This window comes from Ambystoma mexicanum, chromosome 9, assembly GCF_040938575.1.
Source record: "Ambystoma mexicanum isolate Mex_15411 chromosome 9, UKY_AmexF1_1, whole genome shotgun sequence".
NCBI classification, from domain to species: Eukaryota; Metazoa; Chordata; class Amphibia; order Caudata; family Ambystomatidae; genus Ambystoma; species Ambystoma mexicanum.
Window position 1 is genome coordinate 1,430,076,364 of NC_090931.1, and position 13,840 is coordinate 1,430,090,203.

The following is a 13,840-nucleotide window of genomic DNA, read 5'->3' on the forward strand; positions in this document are numbered from 1 at the left end:
AGTTGTATGTTAAAGGTTGAAATTTTGTTTAACCAATGAAACATAAAAAAAAGTTATTACTCTTAAGCTTACTGACGTTTTTGACATCCCTACTGTCACTTCCTCAGGGGGTCATCAGGGTCAAAGGTCATGTGACAACAATTCCTGTAATGACATTGCATGTGTGCATGCATGTGTGTGAACGTGCAGGTTCTATGTCATCTGGTCAAGTTTTTTTGTCAAATTCGATTTTGTCAAATTTATTTTTGTTTACATCTGGCCGTAAAGATATGCGGGGTAGACCCCCGCAACTTCCTCCTTTCTTTATTATCACAATTACCCACCCCACCACAAATATATGTGGACAAATTCATCTAAAACAAATCACCGAAATTGACGAATTCTGCCATAATTGAATCTCTGTATGCCGCACGTGCGTGTAATCGTTTCGGCTACCCGAGGGTTTTTTGTATGTTGGTGGCCCTGGTTCTGCTAGATATTTTGGGCATTTCTTCCAGTAAGTGCAGTGAGTGATGCACAGACATTTAGAATGTGTTCTCTGTGAGCTGGATGCCAGCGAAGAGGGGTCTCAGTGCTGTGGAAATGAGACCCTGTCTTATAAGACCAAGGAACGTCCATGATGCTGCATGCCTCTGGGTGTCAGGCTTGCTCTTCTTTATCAAGCCATCTCATCCATGCCCACGGGCTTTGGCGCGGTATAAGCATAGTAACATAACATAACATTAAAGCTGGCGCCCACATCCCGGCAGCAATCTGGTTTCATTGAGCATGTAGCGTTGGTGGTGACTACCTTCATCTGGGGAGAGAAGGATGAGTCAGAGTCAGACAAGAAGACCTATATCTTGCCTCCGATAGTGGTGGGAACCAGGAGCATGACATAATATGATATGGCATTTATAACGTTCCTACACACAAGTGTTTCATCTATCTATAAGACCACACCTCCCCCTAAAGTAAGACTCAAAGGGCAGTAATTCAGTCAGTAGGTTGGCATAACATCTATAGGACCACCACTTCTAATGTAACAATCACATGGGAGTGGTTGAGACAGCTGATTGGCAACACCTGCAGACCATGAAAATGGCAGTGGTGCTCAGTATTAATCACATCTGTCCATAAGACCTCCACTAAATGTAAGACTCAAATGGGAGTGGTTTGGACTGGAGATTACATAATTTCACACAATGACATCCAAGGACTTTCAGATGCATTCCTCAGTCCTCTGGCAAAGGACTTAGAGAAACCTTTATTTATTTATTTATCTATATAGCGCCAGCAGCTCGCAAGCAACATGGCGCTGACATGTAAACGTAGGGACAAAACATATGAAATCACAGGACAAGGTGCTCAGTAAGTCATTAGGGGTATCAGTTTCTTAGACCCAGTTTATCATTTGAACAAATGTGTCTTGAGTTTTCAACTCTTTCCCACCAGATTGGTGGTTCAATAATAGCCCAGCTCGGTCAGTGCTGATGGTCCACACCATCTACATCTGGCTCACCGAGGTCAATGGGAACTGTATGGGTTGTTTCACGGCGCAAGCGTTTCACTCCCACATCCCATCACCCAACAGCCCATGGAGCTAAAGCAACCCTCTATGCACACACACAGAGGGCATCCCCAGTGCTGTGTGGGTTCACTGGGTTACTGAAAGTGGGCATGGCTTGCTCAAAATCCTCCCCCATCCCTGCAGCAGATCTGTGGGTAAGCAGAGGACCTCAGATGCTACCCATACCCTAACTAACATTCACCCATGAGAACAAAAATGCAAAGATAAGAAAGGCATTTAAGGTGTCCTTCCCAGATATTACTGATTCTCCAAGCACAGGTGTTTATAGCGAAGCACCCACTCCTTCCTGAGAAGAGGGTCCAAGGTGCATTATTGCCAGTTCAATAACATGCACTCTGAGTGCAGAGTGTCCCGCAGAAACTATTAACGCAATGCAATCTATGCTGGAGCTGACAGCTATAGGGCAAAAGATATCAGCTGAACTCTTGCTATGATAAGGAAATACTAAATCTGCCTCTAGGCAAGGAGGGAGTGGCACTGGTTGTAAACCATGGGTGTAATGACAGAGCAAGAGGTCGCCTATGGTTCTGCTGCTAAAACGAGAATGCCTGTTTTGTTGTGATTAGCAAGGTGGATTTGGCTGTATTGTAAATTGTAAGGATTGTGGGCACTCATGTCATGGAGGTCTAAAAAATGCAGACCCTGCAGTGAGCTTGAACACCCGCCCCTACGAAGGGCACGCAAAGCCACCAGAAGCAAGAACGAGTAGAACCTTTGGGTAGATGTTCACATACACAAGAAGCAAACTTCCAAAAACACAAGCCTAACTCACAAGACCACTCGCACCAGGCAGAGCAAGCACCCATACCAAAAGCAAGCGAGGCTCCAGGGGCAGACACAAGTCAAAGCCTAAGAACAAGTTACGGTTGAGAGACAGATGAATGCGTCATCTGCAGCGTCGGCCCTTAACATGCCTCCATAACGAAGGAACGACGGGAGAGCATAAATTACGGAACCTTTCCCCTTCCCACCATCGTATTATGGAAGTGAAAGGTGGTATTTGCTCAGACCACCGTATCGGCCTTATCCTGAAGCAATCGGAGAGGAGGTGAATGTGTGGAATCAAGAAGAATTGTTGGGTCTGACACACATAGACGCGTTAGACACGAAGCAGATACAGACTCACCATGAAGCTACGCGAGCAATAGGTCAAACTGCATTTAGACATGAAGGACATACATGCACCCAATAGGTTAGAAAACATATACACTCTGTACGCTGGAACACAAGACAAACAAGAAATGCACATAAAAGCCTGCTTAGAATGAAAAAGGAGCAACAAGAATGAGTGGCTATGTAAAACAAGATGGACGGTGAGGCCACGGTCAAGTGAATGGAAGACACTATGGGAGATGCTGAGCCCGCAAGAAGAACAGGCCTTCTGAATTAGTTAAAATCACTGGGCCGAGCAACGCAGAAACCAGCTGCTCATCTCCTGCGAGGGTTACAGTAGAAACGGGAGTTTCGTACCAGCACCGAGGAGAACAAAATATAATTCCCAAGGGGCAAAAACATTTCTCTTATATTAAGTCCATTAAAAACAACTCATAGAAGAATAAATGCTCATTAATTAGGAGACAATATTGAATAAAAGTAGCTCGATGAAAGTCTCTAGAGGTCACAAAGGGTAAAAACACAAATAATCAAATAGGTGAAAATCCCAGTAAAAGGCGAGCAGAATGATTCAAAACGTGGTGTCACCACACGTGACCTAAAGTTGAAGGCAGTGTTTGTTCAATAAGGCGAGATATAGGAATGCACCTGCCAGAAACTCCTTAAATGTTCTCAGAACTACGATACAGGAAAATGTTACGTTCAAAGCTGGAAGCCCTGGATCATGGCCTAGAGAATTAGAGATGAAAAAAGAGAAGAAGTATACATATTAGGTAGTGTGACCAATATGGACAATTCGTCTCTTTTCCCTAGAGGGGAGTCACCAACTTTGAGGCTAGGTACGTGAGGCCGCTAGGCAAGACCCTCCCTAGGTGTCAGGGCAAGTGGGACCTCACTGAGAGTAACTCCCCTCTTGGGGTCAAGTACTCCCATTCCAGAGTGGAAATCCCAGTCCAAACCACCTTGTCTGCATATCTGGATGTGGAAAAGACTTTAACAACTCCTGTAGCGACTATAATTCACAAAGGTCCTTCTTTTCATATATTGGCTACAGGCAATGCTGAACACAGCCTGAACGCCATTATTGGTGAAGAAGTATAATGTTCTGTTCATTCCTGTGACATGTATAAGAGAGGAAACTTCTACGGAATGAAGGGAACCGATATGCAGAGGAGATCCTCTCCATCACTGACGTCCTGGAGGCGTGGAGCCATGCTGGGCTGCAGAGCCAGTGGCAGTTTGGAGGGCGAGCAAGCGGCAAGTCGAAAACCTGAAGGTTGGTGTTCTACCCGACCAAGGTCGGATGGGGAACAGAGACAGGAACACATTCATCTCATCTTGTAGCGCAACGACGAATGAGCAGTGGTGAACCAGTAGGCTGACAACAGACACCGGGAACAGATCGTTATCGGGAGCCCTTGACCCTGAGCTCCGCACACATCAGACTGTAGCTACAGTGACAAGTAGCCACGGGGAAAGCTGATGATGTTCCAGGGGCCTGAGAAATCCGATGGAGAGCATACCATTACAAGGTACAAACTTTGTGATTCACGGCTGTGAGATCTACCAAAGTTACGGGAGCCTGAGAAACCAGAGTGTGCAAACACCCTATGAAAGGGGGATTGATAGACATACGAACATTGTGAATAAACCCTATGAAAGCTATCACGGTTATGGGAGCCTGAGATACCTGAGTGTGCAAACACCCTATGAAAGGGGGATTGATAGAAATACGAATATTGTGAATAACCGCTATGAAAGCTATCACGGTTACAGGCACCTGAGAAATCTGAATGTGGAAATACCCTATGCAAGGTGAATTGAGGAAGAGACACAAACACTTTAATTGAGGATTAGAAAGCAACGGAAGGTACAGAACTCTAAGAGGACAGGGTGGAGAACCACCCTATGTGAAACCATTTGGGTGAAAGAAAATAACCTGTCGAGATTAACAGGACTTTGGGGGAAACCCAATGCCTTGAAGGAGGAAGTGTTTTTTTTGTTTGTTTGTTACAAGAAATCCTGAAGCAATAGAAATGTTCACAATGAGAGATGTTAATGTTAATGTTAAAGTTAAAGGACATTTGTACCGCGCACTATCACCACCGGAGTGGTCCCTTGGCGCTCTGGCGGCTCTGAAAGAGGAGGGGGGGTTGAGTTAGTGGGAGGAAGCAGGAAAAGTGCAAGAGAGCAGTGATGTGCTGTTGGCGGCTTCAGCCCGGTGGGCCCATTGGCTGGGCCTGGGGTGTTTGCGGCCGGTAGTCGTCGTGTACTGTTGTGCAAGGCTATGTGTGTTTTTGTTTTTTTGTTGCAATGTGGTGAAGTTTGTGCGGTTTGTTGTGCTGTAGGTTTTGGTTGTGTTTGGTTTGGAGTTTGAGAGGTGTATGCAGAAAGGGAAATTGTTAGTAGGATTGGTTAATTTGCGTCTCTATCCTGAAGTGAAGCGCTCGGCTTACGTAGTCTCCCCTGTTGCGGCTCTGTCATGATCTGGGTCTGACTGGCATACAGGTTCTTTACTCCTCTAGCCCCACCTCTAACATGCTCTCTCATGGCTCCCCTTAACCTCCATTCATACTCCTGTGGCCAGTGCCCCTGCCAATGATAACCTCTCAGGTAGTGGGGTGATTGCCAATATCTCGATAATTCCACACCAATGTGGTACCTGGCGGTACTTAGATTGGGGGGGGGGCGAAGTGTTTGGATTGTCTGGGTTAGTTGACTCAGTCTCCGTGCGTGCCACCTGTGTTCCCGTCTATCCGGTGTCACCCGTCCATCTGCCGTGGGCTTTACTCTCCCGGGTCAGGGATGTCCGTGTCTTTTCGGTTTAGTTATCCTTTTTTCCAGTTTCGGTTTCCAGGTTTAGTCTGTGGTGTTGTAGAGCCAGGTTTTTAGTGATTTCCTGAATTTTAGGTGATCTTCAGTGTTTCTTATTTCCTTTGGGATGTTTTTCCAGGTTTTTGCGGCTAAGTGGTAGAAGGAGGTGCCTCCTAGTTTTTTCTTAAGGTATGGTTTGAGTTCCAGGCGGATTTCGTTGCTCGATCGGAGGGGTCTCGTTGGTTTGTAGACTGTTATTTTCTTTTGTAGGAATTCTGCTCCTTGTCCGCTGATTGCCCTGTACGTTATGCACATTGTTTTGAAGGTGATGCAATGTTTTACTGGGAGCCAGTGTAGTGTTTCTAGGGCTGGAGTGATGTGTTCTCTTCTGGATAGTTTGATGAGTAGTCTTGCTGCTGCATTTTGGATCCGTTGCAGTTTCTTCAGGAGGTATTCTGGTATTCCGAGGTAGAGGCTGTTTGAATAGTCTATTTTAGACATGATTAGGGCGATGATAGTGAGTGTTTTGTGCGTGAAGGAGAGGAAAGGTAGAATTCTTCTTGCCGCCCGGAGGAGGAAAAAGCATTTCTTCACTGTTGCATTTATTTGTGGCTCCAGGGTTAGGTTGTTGTCCATTAGGACTCCCAGATGTTTTACTACCTTCGATGGTGTTGGTGCGTTTCCCATTTCCGTAGGCCATGTGATGGTGGTTTCGTTCTCTTGGTCTTTGGATACGATCATGATTTTTGTCTTTCCTGGGTTGATTTTCAGGTTGTTGGCATCCATCCAATCAAAGACTTTTTTTAGACAGTCGGTTAGGGTTGAATGGTCGGCATCGGTGTCTTTGATTTTGTAGATGATCTGAGTGTCATCTGCGTAGTTGTAACATGTAATGTTGTATTTTTTGAAGATTCTGATGACCGGAGCCTGGTAGATGTTGAAATATAGTGGAGATAGTGAGGCTCCTTGTGGTACTCCACAATCGTTGACTCGTGGGGTGGATTTGAAAGGTTTTATCCATACGGTTTCTGTTCTGTCTGCTAGGAGTGATTTGGTCCAGCGTAGTGCTGTGTCTGTTATACCTATGTTTTCTAGTCTTTTGGTCAGGGTGTCGTGGCTAACTGTGTCAAAGGCAGCAGAGAGGTCAAGCAGAATAAGGGCTGAAGTAGTGTTTGAGTCTGCGTTAGTTTTGAGGTCGTCCCAGATGGATAGTAACGCTGTTTCCGTTCCTCTCGCTGGTCTGAAACCGATTTGTGCTTGGTCCAGCAGGTGGTGTTTTTCGACGTGTTCTTGGGTTAGTTTATATACGTAGGTTTCTAGAAGTTTTGCTGGGTAGGGGATGTTAGAGATCGGCCTGTAGTTGGAGAGGTCATCTACGTCACCACTTGTGTTTTTAAGAGTGGCTTGATGTAAGCTGATTTGTAGATCTTCGGTACAGTCCCTGTTGATAGTGATAGATTTAGAAGGTTTCTGTAGTGTTCTTCTGGCGATCCTTGCGCGAGGATTGATTTGTAGATGTCTGGGGGACATGGGTCCATAGGTGATCCCGCTTTCTTGCTTCGTTTAACCAGCATTGCGAATGCCTCTGCTGATATTTCAGGGAAGCTTTGGAATTTGTGTTGTGGTTCCGGGTTGGGTTCGTTGAGTTGTATGTTGTGGTTGGTTGGTCGCTTTTGTATGGTTTGACGGATGTCGTTGATTTTCTTTTTGAAGTGATCTGCCAGGTCGTTGCATAGTTTTTCTGAGGGGGTTGGGGTGTTATCACAGCCTAGTGGGTTTCTCATTTCTTCAATGATGCTAAACATTTCTTTTTGTGTGTTGGTGGCATTGTTGATTCTGTCATCGTAATGTCTTTTCTTTGCCTTTTGAATTTCGTTCTTGTATGCACAGATTTGTTTCTGGTACAGTGTTTTTTTCCCTGGGTTGTATTCTTTCCTCCATTCCAATTCCATCTTTCTGTTTTCCTTTTTCATGTCGTTTAATAGTGGGGTGAACCATTTTGCCATTGCTCTTTTTTTTGATGGGGTGAACGGTTTTTCTGGGGCGATCTTGTCTATCGTATCTGCGATCCATTTGTGCAGTATCTCTGCTTTTCCATCTAGGTCAGCTAGCTCCAGTTCTGTAGTTGAGGGTTTAGTTAATTCCAGTTGTTCAAATAGGTTGCTTTTTTTGACGTGTTTCCAGTTTCTTTTGGTAGTGGTTGTGAGTTTCGGGTGTTGGATGTAGGCTTGGGTAGGCAGAGTGATCACAAATGGGACGATGAGATGGTCGCTCCATCGTATTTGTATCAGAGGTGACGTGGTGATGAGTTTTTCTTTGGTGAAAATTGCATCTAGGGTGTGTCCTGCCGAGTGCATTGCTCCTTTGACTAGTTGTCATAGTTTCATGGTGCTGAATTGTTCACTTAGTGAGTTTTGGGAGTTGGCGTGGCTGTCTTCAAACCAGATGTTGAAGTCCCCCAGGATGATTAGGTGTTCGTGGTTGATGGCTAAGTTGGTGATGGCTTCTATGAAGTTGTCGATGAATGTTGCATCATATGTTGGTGATCTGTATACCAGGATGAATGTGATGTTGGTTTTTGGGCTCGCCGTTAGGTCTATTACCATGGTTTTGCAGTTGAGGATGTTGAGTGGTTTGTCAGTTTTTATTTTCAGGTGTTCTTTGAATGCTATAGCGATGCCTCCTCCTTTTTTGTTTTTTCTGTTTATTTGTAGGCATTTGAAGTCTGTCGGAAGGCAGCTTTGGAGTGTGATTTTTTAGTTGTCATCCAGCCATGTTTCTGTGATGAACAGGATGTCAATGCCGTTGTCGTCGAGTTGGTCGAAGATCTCTGTTGAGTGTTTTGACAAGGATCTTGCGTTTATTAGATTGCAGTGAAGTTTGGAGGTGTGGTTTGGTTTGGGTTTTGTCGAGGTCGTCTTCCGTTCGGTGTTGAGGTTTCCTTTTTGGTCGGCCACTTGTTGGGCTGTGGGGTTTGGGGTGTCAGCGTCTTCGAAGAGTTCTTCGATGTTTTGTCTTGGGTTTTTTGAGTTTTCATCGGGTTCGTCTTCCGGGGGTTGTGGTTGTTGATTGGAGGTTCCTCTTGCTTTGGTGATGTAGGGGGTTATTGGGTCGGTCACCTGTTTGTTGTTTGTTTTGGTCATCCTTCTTTTACTTGCTTGTGTTAGGTTGATTGATGTTGCTGCTTCTATGTTGGGTTGGATTGCCATGGTGGCCAGCCGTCTGCGAGGTATGGAGTTAAGTAGAGGGATTTCTCTCTTCTCTCCGAGTTCCATCGATTTGTGTTCCTGCCTGTGGGGGTCCAGTCCATGGTTGTTCTGGGTTGCTGTTATGGCGTGTCTGTTCCCTCATCTCCTCGTCTTTTCCTCGGAATTGGTCGTTTGCGCGGCATTGTAGGATTGAGAGCCGTTAAGTCTTTGCTTGGTTACGCCTAGTTGGTCCTGCTTTGGTCTGGTTGTCTTGTGGTGTAGTGGCTGGTGAAGGGGTGTCCGCCACTAGTTTGGGCTCCGTCTGTGGGTGGTACTCCGGCTGGAGTTGACGACTCGTTCAGTCGCTGTTCTAGGAGGGGAAGGGGGTAGTACGGGTTATTAAGTTGGGTGTTGTTGGTGTTGTTGTTGGTTATCGGTGGCTCTCTTTACTGTCCGTCTCCCTAAGCGCGGGTCACTGTGGTGAGCAGGCTGTGTGGGTTGGGAAGGGTATCCGCTGGTTGGAAGGTGGCTTGGACAAGCGTAGCTTGGACCTTCGCCCTGAGATGCGGGAGGCCCTAGTCAGAGTGACCCCCACCGTAATTGGCTGGTGGTTTCAGTCTCACTTGAGAGTTTGCTAAGTGTGCGAGTGACCTAGATTTGAGATACCTGTGAAGTGGGAGAGAGGCTAATCAAGTTTGAGACACCTGTATAGTGGGAGAGAGGCCTAACAATGCAGTTTGGAGATCACACAATGTAATCTGGGCACGGAGGCCCTGCTATCGATGCAGTTTGGGATCACACAATGCAGTTTGGGCACAGAAGCCCTGCTAAGTTTGAGACACCTGTATAGTGGGAGAGAGGCCTAACAATGCAGATTGGAGATCACACAATGCAGTTTGGGCACAGAAGCCCTGCTAAGTTTGAGACACCTGTATAGTGGGAGAGAGGCCTAACAATGCAGATTGGAGATCACACAATGCAACTTGGGCACGGAGGCCCTGCTAAGTTTGAGACACCTGTACAGTGGGAGAGAGGCCCAATAATGCAGATTGGAGATCACACAATGCAACTTGGGCAGAGCAGTCCCGCTAAGTTTGAGACACCTGTATAGTGGGAGAGAGGCCTAACAATGCAGTTTGGAGATCACACAATGCAACTTGGGCACGGAGGCTCTGCTAAGTTTGAGACACCTGTATAGTGGGAGAGAGGCCTAACAGTGCAGTTTGGGATCACACAATGCAATTTGGGCAGAGCATCCCTGCTAAGTTTGAGACGCCTGTATAGTGGGAGAGAGGCCTAACAATGCAGTTTGGAGATCACACAATGCAATTTGGGCGCGGAGGCCCTGCAATCAATGCAGTTCTGGGATCACACAATGCAGTTTGGGCACAGAAGCCCTGCCAAGCTTGAGACACCTGTACAGTGGGAGAGAGGCCTAACAATGCAGTCTGGAGATCACACAGTGCAATTTGGGCATGGAGGCCCTGCTAAGTTTGAGACACCTGTATAGTGGGAGAGAGGCCTAACAATGCAGTTTGGAGATCACACAATGCAACTTGGGCGTGGAGGCCCCGCCATCAATGCAGTTTTGGGATCGCACAATGCAGTTTGGGCACAGAAGCCCTGCTAAGTTTGAGACACCTGTATAGTGGGAGAGAGGCCTAACAATGCAGTTTGGAGATCACACAATGCAATTTGGGCGCGGAGGCCCGGCTATCAATGCAGTTTGGGGCAATGGGCGGTGGTTGCATTGATCGACATTGGTTTGCCTAGTGGTCAGGTATCTAGGGTAGAGTTGTACCTCTCCCCAACCCAGGCCACCCTACCTTACCGGTCCTCGTAGTTGCTGGTTGACGGCTGGCCACTGGCTTCCCCTGCAGACACCTGCTGACACTTCCTGGAGCCGCCTCTGTTGGAGCCGCCCTTGGCCTTGGGGCCCTTAGCCGCAGGGGGCTGCCGGGCAGAGGGCTGCCCTGGGAGGACCAGTGATGAAGGGCTCACGGCCCAATCAGAGCGGGGGGTGGGTGGGCTGGGAGGCAGGAGGGGAGCGGAGACCAGGAAGAGGGTGCGGGGTGGGAGAGGGACGCTTGGTGGGCCTGGGGGCCTTGTTTGGGCCAAAAAAAAAGAAGAAAAAAAAAACGAGTGCCCAGAGATGGGCTTCCTCACCTCGCGCTGGCTGCCTGCACATGAAGAATATCATGTTTTCTGAAAAGGAACTTTGAAACCCAAGAACAAACCAAATATAAAATTGGGCCAGGCAGATGCCTTGCTGAGGCTAATGTGCAAAGCCATCCACTTCCCTCTTAGATATTTTTCTATAATGGTAGGGCCAGTTAGTTGGATAGGAATCGGACCAAAGAACTTTATTTTTGGTGTTTAAAGCACACCCTTAACCTTTGTTTTGATAGGTAGAGAACTTTCCTCATGGCTGTAGAGGTAATGTTGCATTTTACTTCTTTTATTTGAATAAAACCCATTGAAAATGATCTCTGTGTCTGGGTCCTTATTCTGGTTCACCGCAGTAGATGTGTACATACAAAACAAGCGAACACACGCATAACTCACACGAACACTTTTATCAACCAGAGAAACAAACATATCAAAAACAAGCAGGGCTCCAAGGGACAAACAAACCTTCCAGGAACAAGTGCAACACGTAAGGACAAACTAATTCAGAGAACAAGTACATCTATTAGGTAGATGTGCACAAGCAAAACAAGCAAACAACCACAAACACAAGCATAACTCACAAGAACACTTGCACCAACCGGAGCAGGCACACATATCAAAAACAAACAAGACTCCAAGGGACAAACACACCTTCCAAGAACAAGCTCAAAAACGAAGAAGAAATTACCCAATAAAAATAGGTACATCTATTAGGTAGATGTGAACATCTAAAACAAGCAAACAACCAAAAACAGAAGCGTAATTCACAAGAACGCTTGCACCAACCAGAGCAACACACATTACAAAAACAAACAAGGCTCCGAAGGGGCAAACACACCTTTCGAGAACATGTGCAACACTTGCAAATAAATTACCTCAGAGAACAACCTATTGGGTAAATGTACACATACAAACAAAGCAAACAACCAAAAACACAAGTATAGCTCACAAGAACACCTGCTCCAACCAGAGAAGGCACACATATCAAAAACAAGTGCAGCATCTAATAACAAATTACCCCAAAAAACAAGTATACCTCTCTTGAAAAGACCTAACCGCAAGAGTTTATAGCAAAAACAAGCAAACATCTAGAGGACTGGATCTCAAGGACAGGCATTCCCTTTCAATCACAAGCATATCTATAAAAGACAAGCACAACAACCAATAAGAGGAAGGTATGGTAATGTTCATTTATATAGCGCCTAAACACAGGCAAGTGTTCCAAAGCGCTCAAGGAGGGTGGGAAGATGGGGAAAAAAACAACAGTTGCTCAGAGCCCAAGAATTTCAGAGACGGTAACGGTCTGCACAGGCAGATTAAGTGAATATGATACATTTAACAGTATAGATACAGCAAATAGGCTTGACAGCGATTCTGCATTTTTTTCAAGTGCACAATAAGGGGTGAAGACAAGGGAGAACAGACAGAACGATCTTCAGGCAGGGCTGTATATAGGTCGTCCAAGTGCAAGAAGGGTAAGGGAGGGGTAGGGGACCAGGTGCACCCAGTAGGTAGAGACTGGTGAAGGGCAGAGAGAGAAGCTCTCAAGGTTTTCTTACAAGTGCAGTGGGTGGTGGGGTGCAGGGCCCTGAGGCAAGTGCAGAAGGACTGGCAGGGGTGCCTGGGACCTGTGAGACTCTGAGGTACACCAGGCGGCCAGTCAGTAAGCTTCGTGGAAAAGAGGGAGAGAAGGAAGAGCAGAGAGCTAGGTTAGCAGATTAGGGTGAGAGAGAAGGAAGAGGAGAAGAGGTCTTGAGGAGTTTCCGGAATTTAAGAATATCAGGCTCAAGATGGAGGGTGGCAGGGAGACTGTTCCAGAGGGAGGCACCTGCTGAGGAAAGGGATCTACCTCCAAATCTCTGCTTGGAGAACCGGCTCACCCGCAGAAGGTTGGAGGCAGATGAGCGCAGGGCTCGAGAGGGACAGTGTTTTGGAAGGCAATGTTGAAGGTGAGTAGGTCCCAGGCTCCAGAAAGCCTTGTGGACAATGCAGAGGATCTTGAATGTGTTCCTTGCAGCCACAGGGGAGCCAGTGAAGGGAATTCAGTGCCAGAGAGATGGAGTCCCTGGGCTTGAGGCCAAGGATAGGTCTAGCGGTTCTGTTCTGGATGAGTTTCACAGGACGCAGGGCAGAGGTAGGGAGGTTGAGAAACAGGCTGTTGCAGTAGTGCAGCTTGGAGAGAACCAGGGTTCTGGAGACAGGAAGTCGCTGGGGGAAAGTAAGAAAAGGTAGAGTGCCTCTGAGGAGGTGTAGTTGATAGTTAGACTTTTTTTAGATGTCAGAAATGTGAGAGGAGAAGGAGAGAGTGGAGTCAAAGATGACCCCAAGGTTTTTGGCCTCACATGTGAGGGTGGGCAAAGGGTCAAGGGAGGCCGGCCAGAGTGAGAGGGAAAAAGCGGGAGCAGGTGTCCCAATGCGAATAGTTTTACTGGCATTGAGACAATGGTCGTTTGCAGCACACCATGACTGAATAGTGGACAGACAGTCAGGTATGAGTGAGGAGGAGGAGGAGGCGGCTGAGGGTAGCCTGAAGGATAGTTGCATGTCATCCGCATAACATTGAAAATTATAGGTGAAAGTGGCAATCACACGTGCCAGGGTAGCAATGTAGACGTTGAAGAACCAGGGGGATAGGTTTGAACCCTGGGGAACGCTGCAGGTTGAGTGGGTGATAGTCGAGAGAAAGGCACCAAGTTCAACCTGGGATGGGCGGTCGGAGAGAAAAGAGGTTAACCAAGCCAGACCCTGACCTGTGCTACCCAAGGTTTCATGAAGCCGTGCGATCAGGATGTTGTGGTTAACCGTGTCAAAGGCGAAGGAGAGATCAAGGAGAAAGAGGACAAGATTTGAGAGCAGGTCTTCACATGTGTTCAAAAGAGCACTTTCCGTGCCTCTGGATACTCTAACCAGACTGATGGTCATGGAAACAACTGATTGATTCCATGTGGAGGTTTAGCTGAGAGATAGCCAGCTTCTCCAGGAGTTT

General features: G+C 46.8%; 1 protein-coding gene across 1 annotated transcript in view; it reads left to right on the forward strand.

The window, feature by feature from the left end:
• VIL1 (villin 1) overlaps positions 1-13,840 on the forward strand; it is a 426,415-nt gene that overhangs the window by 81,958 nt on the left and 330,617 nt on the right. The window lies entirely within an intron of this gene.